The sequence below is a fragment of the Nannospalax galili genome, unplaced genomic scaffold (assembly GCF_000622305.1).
Source record: "Nannospalax galili isolate Female #2095 unplaced genomic scaffold, S.galili_v1.0 scaffold481, whole genome shotgun sequence".
NCBI classification, from domain to species: Eukaryota; Metazoa; Chordata; class Mammalia; order Rodentia; family Spalacidae; genus Nannospalax; species Nannospalax galili.
In genome coordinates, this window is record NW_008345609.1 from 1,187,890 (window position 1) to 1,215,474 (window position 27,585).

Here is a 27,585-nt window from a genome sequence, read left to right on the forward strand (position 1 = left end):
ACTCTAGCAATCTCAATGTATTAAAAGTTTTGGTCTCGGTCTCAGGGTGGTAAAATGACTCAGTGGATAAATATTTGCAACTGAGACCTGACAACCTGAGTTCAATCCCCAGGACCCACATGGTAGAAGGAAAGAATCGACTTCTGCAAGGTATCCTCTGACCTTCACATGAGCACCATGGCATGACCACATACACACACACACACATACACACACACACACACACACACACACACACACACACACACACAAAAAATGAAGGGTTTTTTTTAGTTTTTAAGTTTCAATCTCAATCAAAAGTGCAAAATACGTCATAAAATATTTTCACTCATAAAATTAGCTAGAATTGTTTAAATCTTCCACTTCCAAATTTTAGTAACGCTATAAGGAAATATAAAATCCAATGCCATTTTAGAAGTTCACTTTTATGTATAATGTATCCAAATTTTGATCACCTCAATGTTTTACCTTAAAGCAAACATTTTCAACAGATACAAAACTATAACCATAATGGAGCATTACTTTTAATAAATGTAAACATTGGATATTGGTTTTAAATAGCTTCTAACTGGTACTGTTAACTTAAATAATGATCAATACATAAAAAACATTTAAAATGGCAGTGCCCGAATGGTTGAAGAATGAAGGACTCTTAGGACAAGGATCTTGCTCTGTGTGTACATGACATAAAGAAAGAAGCCTAAGACAAGATATAGGCTTTGGATGATAATGGTGAATCTGCATAGGATTCATTTATAACAAAGGTACCATTCTAGGAAAATGTTGATAACTAGGGAGGCTATCCATGAGAAGTATAGGGGAATATGCAAAGTCTCTGTGGTTTCTGCTCAGTTTTGTTGGGAATCTAAACTGTCTAAAAAATAAAATCTGTTTTTAAATGACATTTCAAAGGAAAATTTAACTGTGAAAATATTCATAATATTTAAAATATAATACACTTGATATTAATGTTTTTCTTAATTTATATTCCTGTAAAAAGACTTAATTTTTAATTTATAAGTAATAGAAAGTTACAGCAAACTGAAATAACACAAATTCTAGAGCAAAGCAGGTTGGAAAATGAAGAACAAAAGAGCAAAACATAAACATGCAAAAAAAGCAAAACATGGGAGCTGAGTTGAGAAAAGGTAAAAGGAGGGTATGGCATAAACAGGTTGCCTGATGCACAACCAAGCAGCCCCTGGAGACCACCCACCTGGGGATTTCTGTGTTTGGTAACTGGTCCAAGAGAGGAAACACAACTGAAAATCAGGTTATACAGAGAAGCAAGTAAATAGGATTCAGTGTCAGCTACAAATTTTCTTAAAGTTCTTGGTTCAGATGGCTATAATGATTTCAGAATGTCAGATGACCCTCAGAGCATTATTATACCTAAGTTTATAGACCTGTAGAAAATCAAATAAAATGTTATACATAAAGTACTTGTCATTATGTAACCAATAATGAAGTTTGCTATTATGATGATTTAACACTGTCATTTATAATTATTATCTAATTGAGGTTCAAAGAAGTTAAATGACATCCTCCAAACCACCCAACTAGAGAAATATCCCTGCTCAGATTTGAGTTCTAAATTAGAGAATTCTGAGGACTTTTTCTCCTGCCTTTTTAGAAAATAGAAACGAGTAAGGAGGAATCCCAGAGTCAGAATGCAAAATCTACTCCACCCAGTTAGGGTGTGTGGAATTGCCCTTCTAACACTTGCTCATAGCAGATTCACAGATGTTTAGTTCTGAGCATGAAGACTAAGGAAGAGAACTGCCAATGAAAATACCTTTCACTGAATCATCATCATTTGCACTTAGGTATTTATTATTATTATTAATAATAATAATTATTATTATTCAAAGTACTGCTAGTTTGCAATGTTACTAATCTACCCAAGAAGGTAGATGCCAAACTTACCATTTATTCCCTCAACAAGTTAGCATTTTATCAGAGAACATTATGGTCTCTAGACCTAGCATTATCAAGGTAATTTAGATTAATGATTCCACATAAACTAATCCATTGTTATTCATTTTCACCTTGTTCCTCTTTCTTCTACTGATTTGCCCAAATAACAGCACAATTTGGCATTTCCATGTACTCTTACATCCTATTTATAAAACTTCATTTTCTGGATAAAATAACATAGACACATTCATGGTTGTTTTGTAACTAATGGGATCCATTCTGTGACCAACACATTCCATTTCCCCAGTGATTTCTCCCGCTTCAACGTAACCAGACCACTATAGAGGTTTCCTTAGCCATGCCACTCCATCTTGTGAGATCTCTACCAGGCATTTACTTTCTTATTCCATGCATAAATTCCACATTTTCTGTTATACTATGATTATTGACTTGCACTTTAACTGTATTGTAAAATTTATCACCTTTACTTTCTCCCCAGTCATTATTGTACACCCTTAAAGTTTCATTTTTTAAAGAGTTTTTGGGTTGTTTGGTAGGTTTATTGGTTTGCTTAGGCATTTTTGATTATGATCCCACATACGTATTTCTTCAGATGGTTAAGAGGGTGATACAGATTCTGTGACAACCAGACATATTATTTTCATCTAGATAAGAGAATGTTGAAATCTTTTTTGCTAACTACTTGGCATATGTTATTCAGCTATTTTAACTTCTGTTGTTGCATATAGGATCAGATTTTTAAAAATTTATTTTAGGTGTATGAGTTTACTATCTGCATGTGTTTAAGTGCACCCATGTCATGCAATGCTTGTCAGGTCAGAAGAGGGCATTGGATCCTCTGGAACTAGAGTTGCAGATGGTTGTTAGCCACCATGTGGGTGCTGGGAATCAAACCTGGGTCCTCTGCAAGAGTAGCCAGTGCTATTAACTGCCATCTCTCCAGCCCCCAGGGATCAGATATTAATGTGGTTTTTATTATTTGTAGATATTTTTGCATTCAAGTTTGTGCATTCTTTTCTCTTTTCATCCTTGTAGCTACAGGATTTTACTGAGATATGCCTGGATTTGCTCCTTTTCTCTTACTGTCGAAAATTCATTTAGCAGCTTTTCATGTTCATAAGAAAATATTGATTTGTTTGCATGGTGTTTGTCTACCACTTCTTACACTGTCAATCTGGCATTTGCTGGCTGGCACCCTTCTACTTTCTTAAGAATAGAAAAGTAAGAGCACCTGTTCAATGTTAATGCAGCAATTCCCACTCAAGGTATTGTCCTTGAACTAACAGCGCTGAATTAAAAAGGGAAATATTAAGTCATGAGAAAATTAGTGAATGTCTCTGATTTCCTGCTTGCTTGAATATTTGTCCTTCTGATCAAATTAAATAGCTTCATGGCTTTCCCACTGTGGTATGCCTTAGAATATAATTGTATATATAAATTGCATTACTTTTACTAGAACCAGTTCTACTGAAAATTATTGGTAAAGTTGCATAAGGAACCGTAGTAAACTCCAGCCTCAAGATTATAGAATTGCCGTAATCCACAGATTATTTGAGATTTAGAATTTATAGCACTGCATTCCAAGTTCTATAGGATCCTGAATTTTATGAGTTAGAAAAAAGATATGTGGAATGAACATATTCCTAAGAAGCCAACTTGTACTACTTGTTCATCATTCAATCAAACACATTTGGGGCTAGAGAGATGGCTCAGTAGTTAAGAACACTGACTGTTCTTGCAGGGACCTAGGTTTGGTTCCCAGGACCCGCATGGCAGCTAACAATCATGTAACTCCAGTTGGAGGAGATCCAGTGACTCCTTCTGAACTCCATGGGCATTTCATGACATAAGTACTCTTACATCCATGCAATCAAAACACTCATACACATAAAATAAGAATAAACAAATTCAAAAACTTTTTAAAGCACACACAAATGTTTTAAACTCAGTATTTTAGTTCAAGTACTATTAGTTCTTGCTTTCAAACATACAGATTACAACTTTAATGCATTTAAGGGATTTTATAGAATTACACTTGAGCTCAGATTCATACCAATGAAGACCCAAAGCTCTGAACTCAAGATAAAGATACCCCAAATACTTCTCACTTTCTAATGATGAGAAATCTTCTTGTTCTTCCATCACACACAAATGTGTGCCCCCAAGTAAAACCATTCATGCATCATAACCCAACCCATCTCCTTCCCCTTCTTCATTCCTGACACTCACGACACAGTTTCCTGACCCAAGTTCTTTATTCAAGGCAGAGTCACTGCCAGTATCTTCGAAAACTATTGGAGCTAGAAACACCTATAGAATTACCAGAGTTCAGATTCTTATTTTTACTTATGATAAATGTGTAGCCCAGAGAGAAAACATTAAAGTTGAAAAAAATCATTTATTACACCATTAACTTAGATTTAAGAACAGTCTTCTTTCTACATCCTCGTGGCTTGTTTTACAGGCAATAAAAATCAACAAATAACCTATTATATAACATTAATTTTAATTCCTATTTTATAATTTTTCAAATGTAAATTTGAGGCCTTCATGCCTAGCTTCCCACCTCTGTGCCTCACAAGACCAGTGTAGAACTAAGGAGGTGAAGCAGACACAGCTGGTTTTCATTATCTATGCTCATTCAGAGAAACAAGAAAAAAAGGCATGAAGTTTGGAGGGGGCTATTTTGGGAGGTGTCCAGGGGGAGTTGGAGGAGGAAAGTAGGCATAGATTTGATCAAAATACATTCTATGCATGCATGAAATTTTCAAAGAATAAATTTAAAACATTATTTAAAAAATAAAACTGAGCCTAGAAAGATGGTATGTTATTAGAGATATTGCCCATTTTGTCACTAAAGCCCAAGAAATATATCTAAAGTACCTCAAAATCAAATTATAAGCATTAGATATAGAAGCAGTTAACTTACAGGCAAAGTTAGCTACTTGAAAGGGGATGATTTTCTCAAAGGGTCCAACTTAGTGGAAAGCACATTAATTAGGGGGGCCAACGTCAGAATGAAGGCTTCAGAGATGAAAAAAAAAAAAAGAGAGACAGTTCATTGGCAAGGCTGTCTGAAGGATTTGGCTGCTTGACAGTGAAAAAAGCCTCAGCCATATAAATTATACAAGTCAGGGTATCCTGTGTCTCACCCTTCCATAATGGGGTCATGTGGGAAACAGCCAGTCATAACTCTATATTTAAAAACCTGCTAAGAGAAAGACCTGCAATGGTTCTGATGGGGAGCTGCAGAGTATCTGTCAATTATTTTTCAGTGACCATTTGAAAACAGTTCGACTGGTTGAAAATGGCAAGTCATTCCATTTGACATCACCATTTGGAAAACCATTTTTTCTTGTTTGGAAAGCATAGACATACTTTTTTAAAAAATGCTTTGTAAAAAAAAAAAAAAAAAAAAAAAAAAAAAAAAAAAAAAAAAAAAAAAAAAAAAAAAAAAAAAAAAAAAAAAAAAAAAAAAAAAAAAAAAACCTACATCAGGCAATGCACTCACATCTGTTTGCATGAGCTCTGCAGTGATAAGACTTCCCAAGGAGAACAGGGCTCCCTTTCTGAAGTCACTAGTGACTCAGGCTGGGGACATTAAGAAGCACAAACCTATAGGCCAATATTGGTTAAGTGTGAATATGTATAGACAACAAAACTAGTACTTAGGGTGACTGAAAGAAAGCTTCAAAAGCAATGCAATCTCTGAAACCACAGACCCCAAAATGTTTGCTATAGTAAGAATCAATAATCAGCCATGCATTGGGCTTCTAAAAATCAAATGCCCAACTACAGCCTAGGTAGTCTTGAGTGAAAAAGAAAACTCATGGATTTTTCCATTTACTGTAAGAACACTGTCACCTAATGATGTAATAAAACCCCTAAAATTTCAATGTAACCTTTATTTGTAAACAGAAATAGTATTTTACATTGAAATGATCTTTCCATTTTTATTCCTGAATTAGTCTAAATTATTCTTTATGCATTGGATTTAATTTAAATTTTGACCAGGTTCAAACATTTTATATATATTTTGAATCTCCATTAAACATGTTAAATATGTCTTAGTCTTGCTCCCACCTTGTCTGAGGTAATAGACACTATAAAACTGAATAACTTCCTGAGAGATCTTGAAGTAGATGACAGAGCCTGGCATCAATGTGGGTTTTTATTTTAGTTAAAATAAGCAGATAATACCAAGTGGGGGCATAAATAGTTTTGGTATACAGAATTAGGATCAATGGAGAGAGAAGAGTCAACATTGGATATTAAATGATAAATGAAGGTGATTTCTATGGCAATTTGATTTATCAACAAGAATTATAGACCATTATGCAAAACAGAAATTTTAGCAAACATTTCCAACCAGAAATGATTATTAATACTATTCAGAATATTATAGTAGAAGTGAAACTGGTATTACACAGTTTAACTTTCACATTTAGAGAAAAAGAGAAGACCCTTAAAATATAATTTACAGCAAATATTTCCTAAGCTTTCTAGTTTAAATGAACCTATACTATTTCTTCTATAGATTGACTATTTTCAAGCATATGGATATCTTAATGTTAGGATGATTATTTTTATCATGTAAAACAATATAGAAGAAAATAATAGTCATTCTAGATATTCAAAAGATAACAAATATTAAAAATAATGTAGAGGAAAGGGACCCTTGCATATGATTGATGGGAATGTAAATTAATATAAGCCATTATGGAAAAGTGCATATAAGTGCCTCAAAAAATTAAACTATTGTTTAATCAAGAAACTTAATTATAGGTTGCATACCCAAAGGGAGTGAAAGCAGTTTACTAAAGAGATACATCACCCCCCACCCCCAGCTCACTGCAGCTTAGTTTATAGCCAAGATACAGAATCAACTCTGTGTTGATGTATGCATAAAGCAAATGTGATAACTGCAGACAAAGGCACACTATTCATCCTCATAGATCATTGAAACAGAAATCCAATCATTTGGAACAAGAAAGAAAAAGAAAAGGCTCAAACTGGAGGAAAGAGAAATATCACACGATTTCATTTTCATGGAAAATCTTAAAAATCAGAGGTAAAGATAAGAATGATTACCAGGGACTAGGGAGGTGTTGGTAAAGGGATACGCATCTTCAGTTAGATAGGAGGGAAAAGTTCAAGTGATGTATTTCATAACATAAGGACTCTAGTTATTAACAATGTGTTATATTCTTGAAAATTACTGAAATAGTAGATTTCAAATATTCATAGAAAACAGAAAAGTATATGAGGAAACAGCTGTTTTATCTTTTGTCTAATATAGGTATTCCACAGTGTGTGTGTGTGTGTGTGTGTGTGTGTGTGTGTGTGTGTGTGTATAAAATTTCAAAAGCAGTATGTTCTGAGTAATGGATCCATGTAACTATTTTCCACAAAAATAAACTTTAAAAAGAGAGATGCTATTTGGGGAAAACACTATGGCCACTAAATAAAAAGTTTTCTTGGGTCTTTTACCTAAAGCCTAAAATAATGCAAAGAAAAGGCAAGATTTGAACAGTGAACAGACTGTTGCACTACCCAGGAGACACACCCAGGATGATAAACAATGAGTTCTGAATGTATTTTTAAAACCATATAGGGGCAGGAGAGCAGATCAGCATTTAAGACCACTGGCTGTTCTTACAAAGGACCCATGTTGGTGTCCCAACACCCACATGGTGGATAACAACTATTGAAAGTCCAGTTCCAGGGGATCTGCCACCCTCTTCTAGCCTCTGTGGGCATTGCATGCACAGGTGTACTTACATACATTCGTACAAAACATTTATATACATAAAAATGGATAGGTAAATAGAATTCTAAAATCATGGAGTCAGACCCAGACATCAAACACTGGAGATGTTGAGAGAGACAGAAGGCAGCCAAGAAGTGAGCTAAGAGCATGAGCTAAGAGCTAGAGCTCATGTCTAGACTAGATTATACTCCTACTTCACTCACTGGCACAGTTGAATACAATGACACAAAGAGTCACATTTAGAGACTCATTTAATTTAATATTATTCTCCTTTAAATTCCGATCTTCAACTAGAAGGTTAGTCATGACACTTAATTACTTCTCCATCAGTAAATGGGAAAAGAATATGCAATCTAACACTGATATTCACTGAATAAAAGAATATGTTTACTCCCCAAATCAGGGAATGCCTCATGAAGAACATGGCATTTAGCATGCTAGCCTTAACTCTGTAATATGATTTTAGTTGATAAGATTAGACAGAATCAAGCAGGGCCTGGTGAGACAGGCCTGTAATCCCAGCTACTCAGGAGGCTGAGACAGAGAGAGTACAAGTTCAAGGCCTGCTGGGCTGCAAAGTGAGATCAAGGTCAACCTAGAAACACAGTGAGGCTGTCTCACAATAAAGTGTGAACAGAGGGCTAGAGATAGATTAGTGGTTAACATTTGCCTTGTGTAAGATCCTGAGTTAAATCTTCCACACCTCCTCACCCAAGGGGGATAAATCAGATGAGAAAAGACACTAAAGGCACTGAGCTACTGAGGTTGTGAAATGGAACAGTTGTGAAAGAAGGTAAGTTCTGACTGTGGGGTGTAGCTGACACACTTGTGCAATAATGAATATGTCTGAAATAAGCATGGAAAAGAAAGCTCTTGTATTTCTCTCTGTAAGAGATTACATAATGACTTAGGTCTCCACATTGTCATAAGGTCACAAAAGGCTGTCTCCTAGTTGGGCTATAGCAAGGAATAGTCAATCCTCTTAGATCCTAATTAGGATTAATGTGCATGTAAAGGAAGGAAATTGAGTGGGCCAGCTGTGGAGACTCTGCTCTAGGAGCACTGTCTGTATTCCAGCAGACTTGGGTTTAAATCTCCATTTCACTACTTACTACCTCTATGAAGTGCGATGTATGCTCAGCCTGCTTTTTTATTAGTAAAAAGCGGGTTTAAAAATACCAACTTGGCTCGTGGAGTTTGTTTCACTAAATTTTCCCCTTCCTGCCCTCGGGGAGACTGGCCCTCAGTAACCGGGTCTCCTGGTTCTGATGCTGGTTACTAATAGGCATGGATTTGATCAAAACACCTTATATGCATGTATGAAATTCTCAATAAATTATTAAATTAAAAAAAACAAAAAACAAAAAAAAAACCAAGAACAGTACTTAAGTAAAAGTTATTTGATGTGTGTCCTGAAAAAATAAAATAAAATAAAACCGACCTAACACAGTTCTATTTCAATTTTGCATAGTTTATATGACATTTGGGAAGGGGGGACTTACAAAGAAATAGCTTCTTATAACCCACACACCATTCAAGCCCACCAGTCCCATCAGCTTTTGCGTGCTGCGCCCAGCACCATCTCACCCCATGGTCGGAGTGCTTCATAGTGCCCAGGAGAGCCTGCAACAAGCCCGCTCCCTCAGCCACAGCTCCCTCCCAGTGACAATATGGCCGTGTCTCCACCCCCTTTCCCGAGGTACCCTGTGTCACCCACTATTTTTGGAGGAATGAATAATTTTCAGGCTACAGACTTTTTCCATTTTTTTCTTTTCTAGGTGTATATATGTGTGTATGTCTGAGTATACATGTGTGTGTTAGTGTAGCATATGTGCATATGCCATATGTGCATATGAGGAGTACACGCCCTTGTATACACACAGAGTCAGAGGAGGACTTTGGATACCTTACTCTATCAGTCCCACCTTATTTCCAGGAGTCTCTCACTGAGCCTGGAGCTAGGCTTGCAACCATCAAGACACAGGAATCTTCCACTACTCCTAGCACTGGGTTACAGATACGTGTGTAGCCATGCCTGGCTTTTTAATTGTGTTCTAATAATCCGAACTCATGTCTCCATGCTTTTGCAGCATGGACTCTTACTAAACCAGCTCTCCAGCTCTGTCATATCTTAAGGGGTAAATTGCATAATGTCAGTAAAGCCAAACATACTATAAATTCTTTACAAATGTTGATGATGATCATTATTGATAAGGATAAACGGAAGCAAAAGTGAAAGGCAAAGCCAGGTGTGATGGTGCATACCTTTAATTCCAGCATGTAGGAGACAGAGATAAGCATATCCCTGTGAGTTTGAGGCCAGCCTTGTTTACATAGCCAGTTCCAGATCAGCCAGGGCTACATGGTGACTCTGTCTGAAAAAAAAGGAAGGAAGGGAAGGAGGGAGGGAGGGAGGGAGGAAGGGAGGGAGGAAGAAAGAAAGAAAGAAAGAAAGAAAGAAAGAAAGAAAGAAAGAAAGAAAGAAAAAAACCAAAGAGTTGAGTTTGCAGCTGACTGAATGTGATGTACAACAGAATAGGTAGAATGGGAAAAGATCACCTGCAACTTCCAAATAGGTATAGCTCAGAAGGTAGTGGTACTATTCCTAGAGTCAGGGCTACCAAGTGGTATTCAGATTTGGAAGGGAAAAGAAAGCAACTACAAGACTTTGAGAAGACATGAGCTCATCTCTCATATGCAAAAATTTAAGACTGTTTAGTCGATCTGGCAATTGTCACTTTAGTAAAAATGCAGTGTCCCTATGTTCTGAGGTCCTGGAGTCTCAATGCTCACAAGTTCTTCACAGCTCAAAATGGGGTTCCCAGACTAGGAGCTCCTTAAGATTCCCTTGAACCTTATTAGAAATTCAGGATAGGGTGTTTGTTTTCCCTGAAAGCCAACTGAATCATAATCTACATTTAAATTCCAAGGCCATTAGTGACCGAAATTAGTTTCTAGAGGCTCCACATCAGCTAACAGTGGGAGGCTGGAAGGCACAGTCAATCAACCCAATGACTGAATCTCAATTGTTTACTCTTAGACTTCAATGTGATTAAAAGGATTTGCTGTGGGACTAGAGAGATGGCACAGTGGTTAAGAGAACTGGATGCTTTTTGCAGAGGACCCAAGTTAGATTCCCAGCACCTACATGGTGGCCAACAACCATCTGTAACTCCAGTTTCTGAGGAATCCGGCACTCTCTTATGACCTCCATGGGCATTGCACAACATGGGTTCACTAACACACATTCAGGCAATGCACTCTTACACATAAAATAAAAATAATGAATAAAATATTTTTTTAAAGTTTTGCTTCTTGAATACATGAAAAAATTAAAGAATTGTATGGCACAGAACCACTAGGCATCAGTTTGTTCCTTTTAAATTTTTAAGTCCTTAACAGGTCAGAGAAGAGACTACAAACAGATGTTGGGTTATTTGAAGTAAAATCACCATGAAACTGAAATATTCATATATTTAAATTCCATAAAAGAATAAAAATGATCACGAAGTCATGGCATTTTTTTCACTCATAAAGAGAATATGGCTTAGCTTTTACTGTGCTTTTCAGATTTGGAAATAAAACTCTCAAGTTTTCTCAAACCACGTGTTTTATTTTATCTAGCACACTTGCCAATTTAAACCGATAGAGTCTTCCTTTATATGTTTCAGGTGTGATATATCCTAAAGCTGTATATAAAACAAATTGCTGTGACATTGGTCATTTTGAAGAAGCTTTCACAGAAATGTGCCACAGTAAAACATCTGGAACTATTCAGTCAGAGTGGAAGTATTTATTTTTATTTTCAGAGTAGATCATTTCTATTACATATTTTGTCAAGCATCCAATTTTCATTTGTAAAATTTATTTCGTTCTGCATAAGAAGAATAAAATTTTATACATGTGTATATTGAGAAATAAAATTGGATATTTTTAAAAACTCAATTAACCAATATTTTCTCCTTCATATTTTTGGCTCTTTTTACATACTTTTATTGAATTTTGTGTATTTCATACAGAACACCTCAAACAATCTTGATTATCTTTATACTCCTGTCCCCACTGGCACCCTCCAAGAGCCCCACCCCCACCCCACCCTCAACTGAAGTCCATAAAATCTGTCATCCCTGTTAAGACCCACTGTGTTGTCAGTACCCCCTACTGTTCTCCAGTGCAAGTCCATCCACTGATTCCATTCAGCCTTTCTAGGGTCCCATGCACTCTAGAAACTAGTGACCCACAAAATTCATGGTGTGGTCTGTTCACCAGTAACTCCAGATCCTTCTTTTCTTAACCTTGTTTTTTACCACTGTCTCAGTGCCATAGCCATATACCTTACGCTTTTTATTATTTCATGAAAAGCACTTATTCAATTCCTGAGTTTTCATACAATGTGCTGATTTTATTGAGAATGCCACTCCACTTTCTCTGCTTCATTTTTTAAAGCCCACCTCAAAGCTTACCTTCTTAAAGACTCCTTGACAGTCTTCTTCAGGGAAAGTTCATTGTTGGGAAGGTGTTGACATCTTACAATAACCAATTACATAATATTTTTCACATTTTGCAGTAATATTTTTTCTTCAGCAAAGGATCTGTGGATTCCAAGATACTATGTTAAAGTATTCTTCAAAATTATTCTATGGTTGTAGAATCCCACCATGTAAAACAGAAGACTTTTGTTAGGTTAAGCAAAGATGAATGTTCAATTATTTCTCTTGATTTTTCTTGAAAAAGAATTAAAAAGCACCCCTAAATTGTCATGATGTACAGAGTTCAAATTAAATTAGTGTAACACATGCCATGAATGTAATATTAGAACAACTTAAAGTATTTTCCAACACGATCACTAAAAGATGCTATAAGTCAATAAAGTGGTATTTTTAGAGGTTTCAAGGCACTATTTTAGCAATGCTTTGTGTCTGACTAACTCTAGGACATAGGTCCTAATGCTCCTTTTGAAGCTTTTCTTACTTGGGTTGAAATAAAAGTGAGGCAGCCTATTCTACCCAACTCCATTCAGAAGGTTTGGGTACAGAGAGGTCAGAGCAGAACATTACTAGGGCCCAACACCTCTCTACACAGAAGAAAGCTAAAAAAAAAAATCCATCTTACTTGTTCCCCAACTTCTGAAATGTCACTGGGTAATTTACATAACTATTGATCACAAAAACTGATTCCAATTGTTGTTTCTGTTGATCTGTGTAGCTTATTTAAAACAATCAAAAAATTGATTCCAATTATTGTTTCTGTCAATCTATGTAGCTTATTTAAAAATAATCAAGGATTGAAAAGACAAACAAGATTGATAGACCACCAGCCCAGTTAACCAAAAGAAAGAAAGAGCGCCTCCAAATCAACAAAATCAGAGATGAAAGGGGAAACATCACAACAGACACCAAAAACATCCAGAACATTGTAAGGGAATACTTTAAAAACCTATATGCCACTAAATTTGAAAACCGAAAGGAAATGGACAGGTATCTAAAAGTATGGGAACCACCAAAACTAGACCAAGAAGAGATTAACAGCTTAAACAGACCTATTACACATAAGGAAATTGAAACAGTAAAATAAAACCTCCCGACTGGGCTGGAGAGATGGCTCAGCGGTTAAGAACACTGGTTGTTCTTGCAGAAGACCCGGATTCAAATCCCAGCATCCACATGGCACCTAACAACTGTCCATAACTCCAGTTCCAGAGGATCCGATGACCACTTCTGTCCTCATGGGCAATGCATGACACAGGCGCACTTACCTATATGCAGGCAATACACTCATACACATTGACTAAAAAAAGCCCAGGAACAGATGGATTTACAGCAGAATTCTATCAGACATTTAAAGAAGATCTGCATCCAATGCTACTTAATTTATTCAAGAAAATAGAAATGGAGGGAAAACCTCCAAATTCCTTCCATGAAGCCAACATCACTCTAATACTAAAGCCTGGTAAAGATACAACCAAAAAAGAATACTATAGACCCATATCCTTTTAATGAACATAGATGCAAAGATACTGCAAACCGCATAGACTCACATTGAAAAGATCATCCACCATGATCAAATCGGCTTTATCCCAGTGATGCAGGGTTAGTTCAAAGGGATGGTTCAATATACATAAGTCAATAAACATCATAAATCATATAAGTGGGCTCAAAGACAAGAACCACATAGTCATCTCAATAGATGCAGAGAAGGCCTTTGACAAAATTCAACATGTATTTATGTTCAAAGTCCTAGAGGGAATTGTACCGGAGGGAACATACCTCAACATAATTAAAGCCATATATAACAACCCCGCAACTAACATCATTCTAAATGGAGGAAAACTAGAAGCATTCCCATTGAAATCAGGAACCAGACAAGGCTGTCCACTATCTCTACTCTTCTTTAACATAGTGCTTGAAACTCTTGCAAGAGTAATAAGACAAGAGAAGGAAATTAAAGGAGTAATAATTGGAAAAGAAGAAATCAAATTATCCCTTTTTGCAGATGATATATTATACCTAAGAGACGCCAAAAATTCCACTAGAAAAATCCATAGAAATTATTAACATATTCAGTAAAGTGGCAGGTTAGAATATTAACCTACAAAAGTCTGTAGCCTTACTATATACCAATAACAAACAATCAGAGAAAGAGTACATGCAAACACTCCCCTTCACAGTAGCTACAAAATATAAAATATATCAGAATAAATCTGACCAAAGACATTAAAGACCTCTACAATAAAAATTTTAAATCTTTAAAGAAAGAGATTGAGGAAGACATCAGAAGATGGAAGGACCTCCCATGCTCATAGATTGGAAGAATTAATATTGTGAAAATGACCATCATACCAAAAGCCATTTATAGATTCAATGCAATGCCAATCAAAATCCCCATGACATTTTCACAGAATTGGAAAAAACCATCCCAAGATTCATATGGAAGCACAAAAGATCTCAGATAGCCAAAGCAATCCTGAGCACTAAGAACAATGCTGGGGGATTACTATACCAGATTTTTAACTGTATTACAGAGCTATAGTCATAAAAACAACATGAATAATCTGATATATACAGATTAGAAATGCATGTACAAACATCTTAATGTCAATTGCATTAAAAATGAAGTTTTCTTCATGAAACTCTATATTTTAATAATGAAATGGAGATCTTTTTTAAAGGTTAAAACCTCATTTAATTTTATGCCTTATAGGGTTTATACTGATTACAATATTGTATAACTGCAATCATTCAACAGTAAACCTAAAAATGTACAGCCAATTTTGTAAGAGATGCAGCCTATCTCAGAAAATTGTTATTGAATATGTCAATGCTGATGTAATGAAATGTTTCTTCTAAAAAAAATGGTACTGGCACAAAAATAGACCCTTAGATCAATAGAACAAAACTGAAGACCCAAATATGAGTACATGCAATTTCAGCCATCTGATATTTGACAAAGGGGCCAAGAACATTCACTGGAGAAAAGACAGCATGTTCACCAAATGGTGCTGGCAAAACTGGATCTCCACCTGTAGAAGAATGAAACTAAACCCTTATCTTTCACCTTGCACAAAAGTCAACTAAATGGATCAAAGACCGCGAAGTGAAGCCTGAACATCGGAAATGGTTAGAAGAAAATATTGGCAATAACTTACAAGATTCCTAGGTGTAGGAAAGGATTTTTCCTAAACCGGACATCAATTGCTCAGGAAACCAGGTCAAGAATCAACAAATGGGACTTCATTAAACTAAAAAGCTTCTGTACATCAAAAGAAGCAACCAAGGAAGTGAAGATAAAACCCACAAAATGGGAAAAAAATCTTCACCAGTGACACATCTGACAGAGGTTTAACATCCAGAATATACAATGAACACAAAAAACAAAGAGTCAAGAAATGAAGTAACCCAATTAGAAGATGGGCTAAGGAACTGAAGAGAGAGTTCTCAAAAGAAGAAATAAAGATGGCTAAAAAGTATCTTAAAAGGTACTCAACATCACTAGTAATTAGGGAAATGCAAACTAAAACCACTTTAAGACTTCATCTTACCCCTGTCAGACTGGCTAAGATCAAGAGAAAAAATTATACTAAATGTTGGCGAGGATGTGGGGAAAGGGAAATGCTCATCCACTGCTGGTGGGGCTGCAAACTTGTTCAACCCCTGTGGAAAACAGTGTGGAGAACTCTTTAAAAACTACAAATGAACCTACCATTTGACCCAGTTATACCACTCCTTGGCATATACCCAAAGAACTCATCCTATTGCCGAGACACTTGTACATTGATGTTTGCTTCTGCTCTTTTCACAATATCTGTGTCTCTCAATGGATGAGTGGATAATGAAAATGTGGTTCATTTATACAACAGAGTTTTACTCAGCAGTAAAGAAAGATGAACTCATGAAATTTGCAGAAACTGTTATACTAAGTGAAATAACACAGACTCAGAAAAAAAAAAAGACGTATGTTCTCCCTCATATGTGGATCCTAGCACCAAATCCTGATAAGTGGGAATGTATCCAGACATAACTAAAGGAACCAGGATAATGAAAAGGAACCAGGGAGGTAAAGGAAAAGAGAGAACCTGAAAGAGAACAGAAGGAAACAGGCATTAATAAAGGAGGTATGGATTAAAATAGGGTTATTTTGAGGGGAGGGGGGAAGGTTATACAAGGAGCCAAGGGGATAAAGGGAAAGAAGGAGCTCAAGAGTGGTGGGACCAGAGGGGAAGGGTATCAGTAAGGGAGAAATGGAGAAAAATGGGGGCACCTTAAATGGGGAAACCATGGTAGAAGGGTTACACAGTGCAAGAGATAAATAATGCCTAGCTAGTTTTTAAAAAAACCAGAGGGAACCATATTAGTCCAACAACCTACTGACAAATTATACATACAACTAGATCAAGGAATATAATATCTGTCTAGGCCAGGTTTATCTGAGAATGTTTGGTCTTTGTCCAAGCTTTATCTACAGGGCACATGGTAATCAAAAGTACCACACTGGTGGAACTAAGCTTTTCAGATGTTTAACAGCCATACTTTGAGGCCTATACTAATTTGGTGAGAGGGACATAAAGGACAGTTTTTGCTCCTTGTCCTCCTAGGTCGACTAAGCTCCAGGGGACTATGAGTATCTCTCAAAATGTTCTATAGCTGTGGTGTGTCACCTGTCCTTTTGTTCAAGGAGGACATGGAGACCCCATCAGATGGACTTGAACTAGTGTCCAGTCTATAAAGAGGAGGGTCAACACAGAGGAAATATTCCCTCCACACTTCCAAGCTAAGCCAGCCATGGTCAAGTAGGACCTTTGACTTATCTTCACACAAACGGAACTGGTGAAAGAAAGGAACCAGGGTCTCCTCCCAAGCCCATGTGACCTCTGGGGAACAGATCCTCAAAAGACCTTAAGAGTAAAAATAAATTGGTTTATCGGGGCCAACTGTAGGGTCTTAAACAACCAAAAGGAAAGTATAACCAAAGATTAAAGGGGTCAATATTTTTTTAAGAATCTGTATGTATAGCTAAAGGCTGCATAACTGAAACAATGTCAGACAGGAGATACCTTCCTTTGAGTTGTTGGCCAGGGTGGCCCAAGAGACTCCTAGAGGGTAACCCAGCATAGAACTGGGAAAATGAACAGCAGACCCCAATCTTATCTAAAGAAATATTGACAACTGTTTGCTGCTAGATGAGGGACAGCTGATCTTCCTAAAACAGGGAACTCTAGATAAGCTGATTAGACTCAGGGGATGGACAACACTGGGGAACGGCTGGGGGTGCTGACAACACAGTGAACAGTAACAGGGATGACAGAGTATATGGACTCCAGTGGGGTGGGGGTGGGGCTATGGGAGGGTGCCATTTGGGAAGTGGGTATCCATTGAAATCTCAGCTAATAGAGGTAGCTTTGAGGGGTGATGGAAACAGTTTAAAAGTGATTGTGTTGATGGTTGTACAACTCTGGGGAAAAAAAACTAGTTTTAAGACTGAAAAAAATAAACAAAAAAAAAATCAAGGAATTCTGCTATGCTTAGAACTTGTTCAGTCATCAGCCTTTATATGAAATACACTAGAACAGCAAGGCTCCCATGATACCATTCTGTTGGGTATATGCAGCTTGGCCCCTAGTGCAGGATATACTTAAATATCTTGCCATACTCCTAGTGCCCTTTAGGTCCTGTCACAAAATATGAGCACTGACTGCATAGCAGACCAGAAACAAACTCATACGAGGCTTACACTGCATTGTGTGTGATTGACAGTACATAAACAAATAAATAGATGATGTATCATGTGAACACAATATTCCAAAAGATGGAGGAAGCAAAAAATAATAAATTGTGATATAGAGAAATGGTGGCTCTTTACTTGAATGTCAGGCAAAGCCACTCTGAACATATCACATTCAAGCAAAACTTTGAATAAAGTATGGAGGCAAATCATGGCGATAACTTGAGAAGGAGCCCTCCTGTAGAACAAAATGCATGAAGTGGGAGTGAGTGTTGAACAAGTACTAAACAGACCAGTGTGTCTCACTGAGTCACTGAGAAATAACTAGTAATGAGATGATGTGAAGTAATGGCAGAGGCCAAGCCTTGGAATGTTATAGACAGAAGCAGTGATATGATTTGATGTAACTTTAATTGACATATTTGTACCTATTTATGGGGTACAGTATAATAATCAGACACACATATAATGTGAAATGATCAAATCAGGTAATTAGCACTCAAAACTCCTTGATCATCTATCATTTCTGTATGTTGGAAACTTCTGGACTCTTTTACCTAGTTATTTGGGGCTGGTCAGATGATTCAGTGATTGACAGCGCTTGCTGTTCTTGCAGAGGACCCCTGCTCAGTTACCAGTATGCACATCATACAAATTACAACTGCATATAACCCTATCTCCAGGAAATTTGATATTGTTTTCTGGACTCTGAAGCCACCTACATGCGTGTGGTACACATACAGACAAGCAGACATACACACAAACACACACAATAAAATAAATAATTTTATGTCCTTAATTTGAAATACATATGAATTTGTACTATAGTGGACTAGAACTAGCTCCTCATACTAATTTTTCTGGTACCTGCTGTCCAACCTCTCCAGATAACCCCTTCTCTTTTGTTTATAGCCTCTAGTTCCCTCCAGTCTACTCTATCGTGTAAGCAACAATTCTAGCTTGCTAAGAACATACAGTATGTGTCTTGTGACATTTAACTAATTTCATTTTGGTGTCTTTAGTCTACAAATGCTCTACAATGAAAAATTTTGTCCTTTTTAGTGATTGAATGATAATTATCAGGTTTCTAAATTGAGCTATTCCAAAGAAAAATGAGTATGTGAGTCTGTAGTTCAAACAAGCTGGAACTGGACATCAATGTAGGAGTTACCAGATAAACAGTAGTTAATGTCATGACAAAATGGGCTCTCCTGGGAAACACATGTGACAGGGAATGTGTTCAATGATTAAGTTAGGAAAAACTTAGATTTATACACCAAGAAAAATTGGAAGTATCTATCAAAAGATATTGAAAACAAAAAAGAACTAAGTCATGAGAGGAACCAACAGAAATGATACCCTAGATTCCAAATAAAGATGGCTGAGGAATGAAGGTGTAAGTCTATCAAGATCTGGTAAAATAAGAGAAGTAAGAAAGTTGAGATATCTAACAGAAATCTTTGAGAAACTGAGCTCTGTTAGGAAAGAAAATTAGAGATAACTGAAGATCAACAATGGCTATTTTTTAATGATGAGACTCATCACAGCAATAAGGTCCTAGATTTCATAGTAATCGGATGAGCTGAATCAAAGAGAATTAAGAAGCCAACTCTGGGAAGTTCTCCTCAGTTCAGCAGACTCCAAATGTTTAATTTTAAGGCAATGAATTGAGTCTAGACATTGGGGGAATGCTCATATGCACTGTCCTTTTCCTTTTGTACATTTGTCTGATGTTAAATTGTAGTGGCGCCAATTCTGTGCAACCTTGGGGGTCAAACTGAGGGCCTCACAAATATGAGGCAAACACTCTAGCACTGAGACACAAACCACATTTTATACAGTAAATAGGTTAAAACAACTTAAGCTCTACTAAGTTAGTAAACAGAAATATGAAAAGTATTTTTTAAGCCAGGCTTGAAAGAATCACTAAAGAAGAGTCACAAATAGGTAAAAAAGAGAACAGGATTATGCAATAATCCAAATAGGTTAGAATAAAGACCTGAACATAGACAGTATATAAAAACATGAACAAGAGAGAACTAGAACATATGTTGTATGCATGTGTGTTTGTATATACAGATGAAAGTATATGCATACATTCTTGTAGCCTCAAATCATGGGATTTGACTATAGCATGATATTTTTTTATTTCTATGATAATACAATATTCTGTATCTGTGTTTTATTTCAAAATGTATTCATATTTATTACTTCATTTTAAAATATCTCCACTGTAGGAAATAGCTGATGTTTTACAGATAAGAAGTATGATTTTCCACTTGTCCAAAATTATGAAGTTCTATGAAGAAATGTTACTCAAAATTGAAGTTTAAAGCCCTAAACACAAATTGATTCTTATAAGGAAAAGATAAATCAAGGAAAAGATGAAGACAGACAGTCAAGCCTCAAGAAAGTTTCACAGTAACTTGAGACTGGAATCATATTTGCCAATTGGGTCAAATTCTATTATAGCGAAAACTGTCCTTAAGAAGCTAGTGGGTTTGGGAGACTAAATTGTTCCTACATAGTTCTAACCCAGAAAGCGTTCTTAGCTTCTCAAGTTGTAGATCCACTAGACCGAGAATACATAGTGTCTCAAACTAAGCATGTCCTAATTTCCACCACAAGCTTGTTTAACTCTCTTGACTCTTCTTTGTAATAAAAGATTTAGATCTATCAGGAATCTGAGACATAAATCTTATAAATGTCCAGCTGTTTATTCACTCTCCATATCTCATCATGAACACTATCAAATTTGTCCCTCTATTTCTCTCCTCGCTGTAGTTCTATTGTTTCACTCCCCTCTTCTTCCTCCATTACTACAATTACGTCCAATATGTTCTCCCTGATTTTCATCTTTTTGTTCCCAAATACTATCTCCACGCCTGTATCTCTGCAATTCTACATTACAAATAGGATCATATCTCCCACTGACTTAAACATTTTTAAACCCATTACACAATGTGCACAAACTCTCATTGTGTGGCTACTGTCATCATATTTGTTCATCCTCTTTCCAGCACACTGAACTCCTTGCTGCCCTTGTGTATTGTTTTTTGAGTACCTGTTTTTCTTTCTGCTTAAAATACCTTTCATTCTGATTACCATTAAGAATAATTTCCTGAATGTCTTTTACAGTCTTTACTCAACCTCTCCTACATCACCACCCAGATACTGATTTTGTGCTTTCATGGTACATTGAACATGGCAACTATTTTTTGCTGAATCTTTGGCAGTTTCACATGTGTATGCAATGTACTGCGTTCACCTCATTACTCCCTCTTACTCCCCTCCTACTCTTACAGACCCCTTTCTTCTTCCCAACTAGTCTTCTCCTTACCTTCATGTCTCATTCTTTTGTGCAGGTAGTGTGCAGGTAGCCATGGCAACTATCTGTTCATGATTAGCTATATTGTATTCAGAAGATAGTGCTTCATAAGACGCCCTCCAGCTCTCAGTCTTTCCGTGCCATTTTCAGCGGTGCTCCCAAGTCTTGGAGGAAATAATGTAGGTGTTCCGTTGAGGGCTGAGAACTCAACAATCATTTGCAGATGACAGGATTCTATACATAAGGGACCCTAAAGATTCCACCACAAAATCACTTTCACCAAAGTGATAGAATACAAAATTAGCAAAATCAACACACAAAGTCAGTAGTTTTCCTATATACTAATGATAAATATAATGAAAAATGAAATTAAGAAAATAATCACAATAGCCTCAAAAAATTTTTCTATATAGAATACAAAATTAGCTAAATCAACACACAAAAGTCAGTAGTTTTCCTATATACTGATAATAAATATAATGAAAACTGAAATTAGGAAAATCATCAGAATAGCCTCAAAAGAAAATAGATTAGCAAAGAATAAATTCAACCAAGAAAATATAGGACCTCTATGATTAAAACTATAGATCACTGAAGAAAAAATGAGGTAAATACTAGAAAATTTTGAAAACACCTCCCATGCTCATAGATCGGAAGAATCAATATTGTGCAAAGGCCCATTCTGACAAAAGTAATTAACATATTTAATACAATTCCAACCAAAATCCTAGCACCACTTTTCACTGAACTAGGAAAAACAACTTCAAATTTATATGGGAACACACACACAAAACAGGAGAGTCAACACAACCTTCGGTAAAAAGAGCAATGCTGGAGGGATAATGCATAAGTGGTTTCAGACTATACCACAGAACCATAGTAATGAAAATAGCACAGTAATAGCACAAAACAGACATACATATCAGTGAAATACAGTAGAGGACCCAGATATAAGCCCATGCACATACAGCCACCACATTTTTGACAAAGATGCCAAAAACACACATGGGAAGAAAGCTAGCATCTTAAACAAATAGAGCTAGGTCGACGGAATGTCTTCATCTGGAGAATAATGCTTGATCCTTTTCTCTCTGCACAAAAGTCAACTCCAAATGATTAGAGACCACAACAGAAACAAACTCTGAAACTACTAGAATATGTAGGACTATTCTACAAGATACAGGCTTAAGTAAAGACCTTTAAGACCTAGTGCTCCAGTTACTCAGGAAAGAAGGCCAACAACTGACAAGTGGAACCTCATGAAATTAAAATGTTTCTGTACAGCAAAGGAAATAGTCAGCTAAGTCAAGGGGCGGCCTACAGAATGGCAGAAAGCTTTTTCCAGCTATACGTCTGACTGAGGATTTGTGTTTAGATTATACAAAGTACCCAAGAGATTAAACATCAGGAAAACAACCTAATCAAACAATGGGCCATGAATCTGAACAAAGAATCTCAAAAGAAGAAATACAATGGATAATGAATTTTTTTAATGGTTCAACATCCTTAGCTATCTGAGGAATGCAAATTAAACTACTCTGAGATCCCATCTCACCTATCAGAATGATTATCATCTGAAAAACAATTTGACAACAAATCCCCATATGAGGAAAGAGGAACCCTTATTCACTGTTGATAAGAGTATAAACTGTTGCAGCCCCAATGGAACTACCATATGTCCCATGTATATGACTTGTGGGCATATATATATATATATAGATCCAAAGGACTCCATACCCTACCCAAAAATATATGCACATCCATTTTAATTGTTGCTTTATTTGCAATACTTGGGAAATAGAATCAGTCTGATGAGTGGAAAATGAAAATGCTTTAAAATAAATGGAACTGGAAAAAATGTATTTAGTGAGAAAACCTAGATCCACAAAGACAAACACATGTACTCTCTATGCAGATCATAGCTTCTGTGTGTAAATTAGAATAAGTGTTTGCAGAGGACAGAGAGTAAAAAAGATGTGTTTAGGTAAGAGAATGTCTTAGGGAGAGGGATAGTAAAACACATGTATTAGTATTCTCTCTACCTCCTCTTCCACTAGGTTCCATCCTAAACTCTCACTAGCAAAGCTTCTTCATACAACAGAGTGTGATGCACATAGAAGGCCACAACTGATCAAGTTTTAGAAAATAAGAGTGTGCAGCGTACATGTCCCTAGCTAGGACACCTGTATTAAACCTCAGCCAGCCATAGCTCAAGGACCACCAAGGGGTAGAAAGATTGTAAGACCCGGGATTGGTGCATGAACATAAGGAAAGAGAGGTTTTCAGTCCTCTGAGAATTTGCTCATATGAGTTTGCAGAAATGATGACCACATGCAGAAGACCCATGCTGACTTAATCAGAAAAAAAAAACAGCATAGAACTGGGGAAATGGTCAGCCTTAGCCAAGAAATTATTGGCAACCAATTACTATGAGGTGAGAGAGAGTTGAGCTTCTTTAAGAGAGTAACTACATAGACTGACTAGACTCCAGTGGATGAACTTATACCAAGAACATCTGAGTACAAATGCTTAACCAGATAAGCTTTAATACATAAGACAGAATGCCTCAAATCCAGTGGGGGGTATGGGGTGTGGATGGGAAAGAGAGTCTAAATTTGATTGAAATGTATTATATGAAATGCAAAAAAAACTCAATAAAGTATATACTAAAGAAAGAAAGTTAGATGGAGGAATACCAAGTTTGGAATGGTTTAAACAGAGATGGGAAAGAATGAGGAGAAAGTGGTGATAGAAGGTGGGTCATCCAAAATGGGACACAGGGAAGAAGACATGCAGAAACCTGTTAAATTATAAGGTAACTAAAAGATTTAATTTTTTTAAGTTTCAATGTAGGTACCCTGCATGAATGGATGATGCTACTCCCAGAAGCTCTGGGTCTTTAACTAAAAACCCTAGTTACAGTTGCAGGATAGCTTCCTATAAGTTGTCAGACCAGGATGCCTCCCAAAGTCTCCCAAAGCAATGGAATTATTGCTAGTGCTCTTGGTCACCCACTAGAACTAGATGGTAAGACATTATTTCTGAAGAAACCATGTGCTTTGGCGTCAGAACACAGATTAATCACACTGAAACGAAGTTAGAAACCTCCGCTCCACTGACTAGCTTTCATAGTGCCAGAAGGTGCTACGCAGGCTGCTGGGGGATAAGAAACATCAGCAGCCTCACCCTATCATGGATCTTAATTACTATAGTACTGGTTTGGCAGGAAGATGTTCTTACAGGTGAAAAAGTGCTATGATTGTTTGGGGGGCAACCAACCACTCTCTAATTGTACTTGACACCTCCTCCACGGAAATCACTATGTACCTGCTACTAAAAACCTGGGCAAAAACATCAGCTGTGGATGTCAAGGGCCCTATGGCAGAACTTACTACTGATATTAAGGTAAGTAGATTTGTGGCCAAACTGACTTTTAAATATTTGTACTTTTAAAATATTTTTACCTTAGATTAATGCTGCTATCTATCCTGGTCAGAGAAGTTTCTTTTTTGACGTAGGCAACTCTATCTTTGTACCCATTGATCAATTTCTTCTTATCCATTCCTTCCTCCCTCTAAATTGCTGAAAAAAAAATCATCATTTTTAGATTCTACATGTGAGAGGGTTCCTGTGGTACTTATCTTTCTGTGACAGACTCATTTCATATAATTATGTTCAATTCCATCCATGTTTCTACAACTGACAAATTTTCATTCTTTTATCTGGCTGAATAACATTCTATTGCATCTGTGCACCAATTTTTTAACCAATTCATCAGCTGACATACACATAGCTTTTTTCCATTTCTTGACTTTTGTAAACACTTCTACAACAAACATAGAAGCTGTAGCCCTAGCTGGTCTGGATTGACTATGTAGACCAGTCTGGCCTGGATCTCACCAAGATCTGCCTGCCTCTGCCTCCCAAGTGCTGGGATTAAATGTGTGCACTATGACACCTGGAGATATCCTTATGTTTTTTTAACAAAACCTGTTCATATTAGATGGAAGCGATAGCGAATTGCAAGGTTGCAATTGCAAGATTCCCTGATGATTAGTGAGTGATGTCTTACACTTTTTAAGATATGACTCATTGGCCATTTATGTGTCTTCTGAGAAATGTGCGTTTAGATCTATTGCCTGTTTTTTAAATCCAGTCGTTGTTTTGCTATTGAGTTTTGGGTGTTCCTTATCTGTTCTGGATACCAAACAATCTCAAACCCATTTCTCACGTTCTACATGTTTTCACCTCTGGGCTCTGTTGTTTCATTTGCTGCACAGAATATGTTTAGAAAATCTTGATCTAAATAGAGTAATTTGTAAAATATGCTATTGAACTTGCAATTGATGTTTTTTGTTGTTATTGGGTTGTTTTGTTTTGTTTTGTTTTCTTCTCCTTCACAACGTTATTTCGTTCTTTGGCTATAAGACTCTCATATAACTCCATATATACCTCATATATCTCCAGAATCTATAACAGTGGTTGGCACACAGTATATTTTAAATAACTAATTCATGAGGAATGGAAAATAATTACATATTGGTGTGATAGAACACCTAAGGGACTGACACTGAGGAATCAGACCAATCTAACCGCACATGTTTGGAGGTATTTCTTTCACTTTCAGACCTTGGTTTTTCTCATCTTAAAAAGTGTGGATCCTAACTAGATACTCTCAAAGGCCATTTGAGATGCTTCAAACATATGGGATTGGAATCATGTTGTATTAATGAAGTTCCACATGCTAAGCAATTCCAAAAACATGCAGTGTCCTTTGGCTACCTGAGAAAGTCAATTTTTTTCCAAACAGTGAGCAAGTTGTTCCCTAATAACTGGCAGGAAGACTTTCAATCTTTTATAAATAGAAATATTCCAATAATACAAGCAAAATTGACTGAACCTAGAAAATGAGCTTTTGGAAAATATAACCAAATATCTCATCTCCTTTGGAAGATGAGTGTGATTTGGGGACATTTCTTCTAAAGTTAGCTTGCACATGAAAATCCCACTTTGGATGTGAATGAAACTCACACTTGGATTCTTTCTCCTGAATCTCTAAAGTCATTTCCTCACTTTAAAAGTATTTAGGAAAATAAGTATTTTTGACAAAGTTTGTCCTTCTCTAATAACATTTGGAACTAAAAGAGCCTTCTTGCTTATGGAATATTCATTATTGGCAATTTGGGGTATACTTGCAAGCCACAAGAATTCTCCACTGATTATAGACCCTCTACAATTTGTTATACTGTTGTTCTGGAGAAGTTGGATTTAGAAAAATTGGAGCCAAGGTAGAATGGTCTTATGCTGGAAACACAAGGCATCTCAGTATCACGTTTGCTGCAGTACAGTTGAGAAAAGGGACATCATGTGAGATATTTGGAATAAAAGAAGGTACTTTTTAAAACTATTTAGCCATAGTCAATACATGGAAAAACTGACTTTTGGATATACTGCATATGATAGCCCTGTGAACTGTACAATCATTATTACATACACCTGCAATACAGAACCAACTGGATCTCAGTGAAAACTCATTATTGATATACAACAAAATCAGTCCACAGCGGATGTCATTCCAGCTCCTTCCCAATACTCATGAACTTTGGTCATGAGAATGTCTGCAATTGATATGTACCAAGAATTCAGGCTTTCTCTAACACACAACAAAATTCAACTTTATATTTTCATTGTTACTTAAAATAAGAAGAAAATATCCTAAAGACCTCAATTTATTTGTGTAAAAGTTTTCATTTTTTCCTTTTTATTGAATTTTTGTAAATTTTATCATATTTGATCATATCTAGACCCCCTCCCCAATATGCATAACACCCTTACTACTCCACTCATATAATATATATTAATATCACATATTATATACATATATATATATGATTTACATTAGACCTATAGAGTCAGATGTGTGTCCCTAGTTGCCTTTCAGTGTGGGTCCATCCACTGGAGCTTGGTTAATCTACCAAGTATCTCACTCTTAAATGAGACTGACTCTTCCTCCTCCCAGCAGCCAATAGTTCCTCCTCCCAGTTGTCAATAGTTCTTCAGATAGGGTTGGATTTTCTTACCCACTTCCCCATGTCTATGCTGGGATTTTTGTCTGGCTTGATCTTAGTGGGACTGTGTATGCTGTCATTATTGCTGTGAGTTCATATGACTAACTGCCCAGATGTCTGGAAAACTCTGTTTTCTTGTGGTCATCCACCACCTTTGGCCTTTACAATCTTTCCACCCCCTCTTATGCAATGATCCTTGAGCCTTGGAGGCAGAAGTTTTATATGTTTCCAGCTCAGGGATAAGCACATTGACCAGTTGTGGT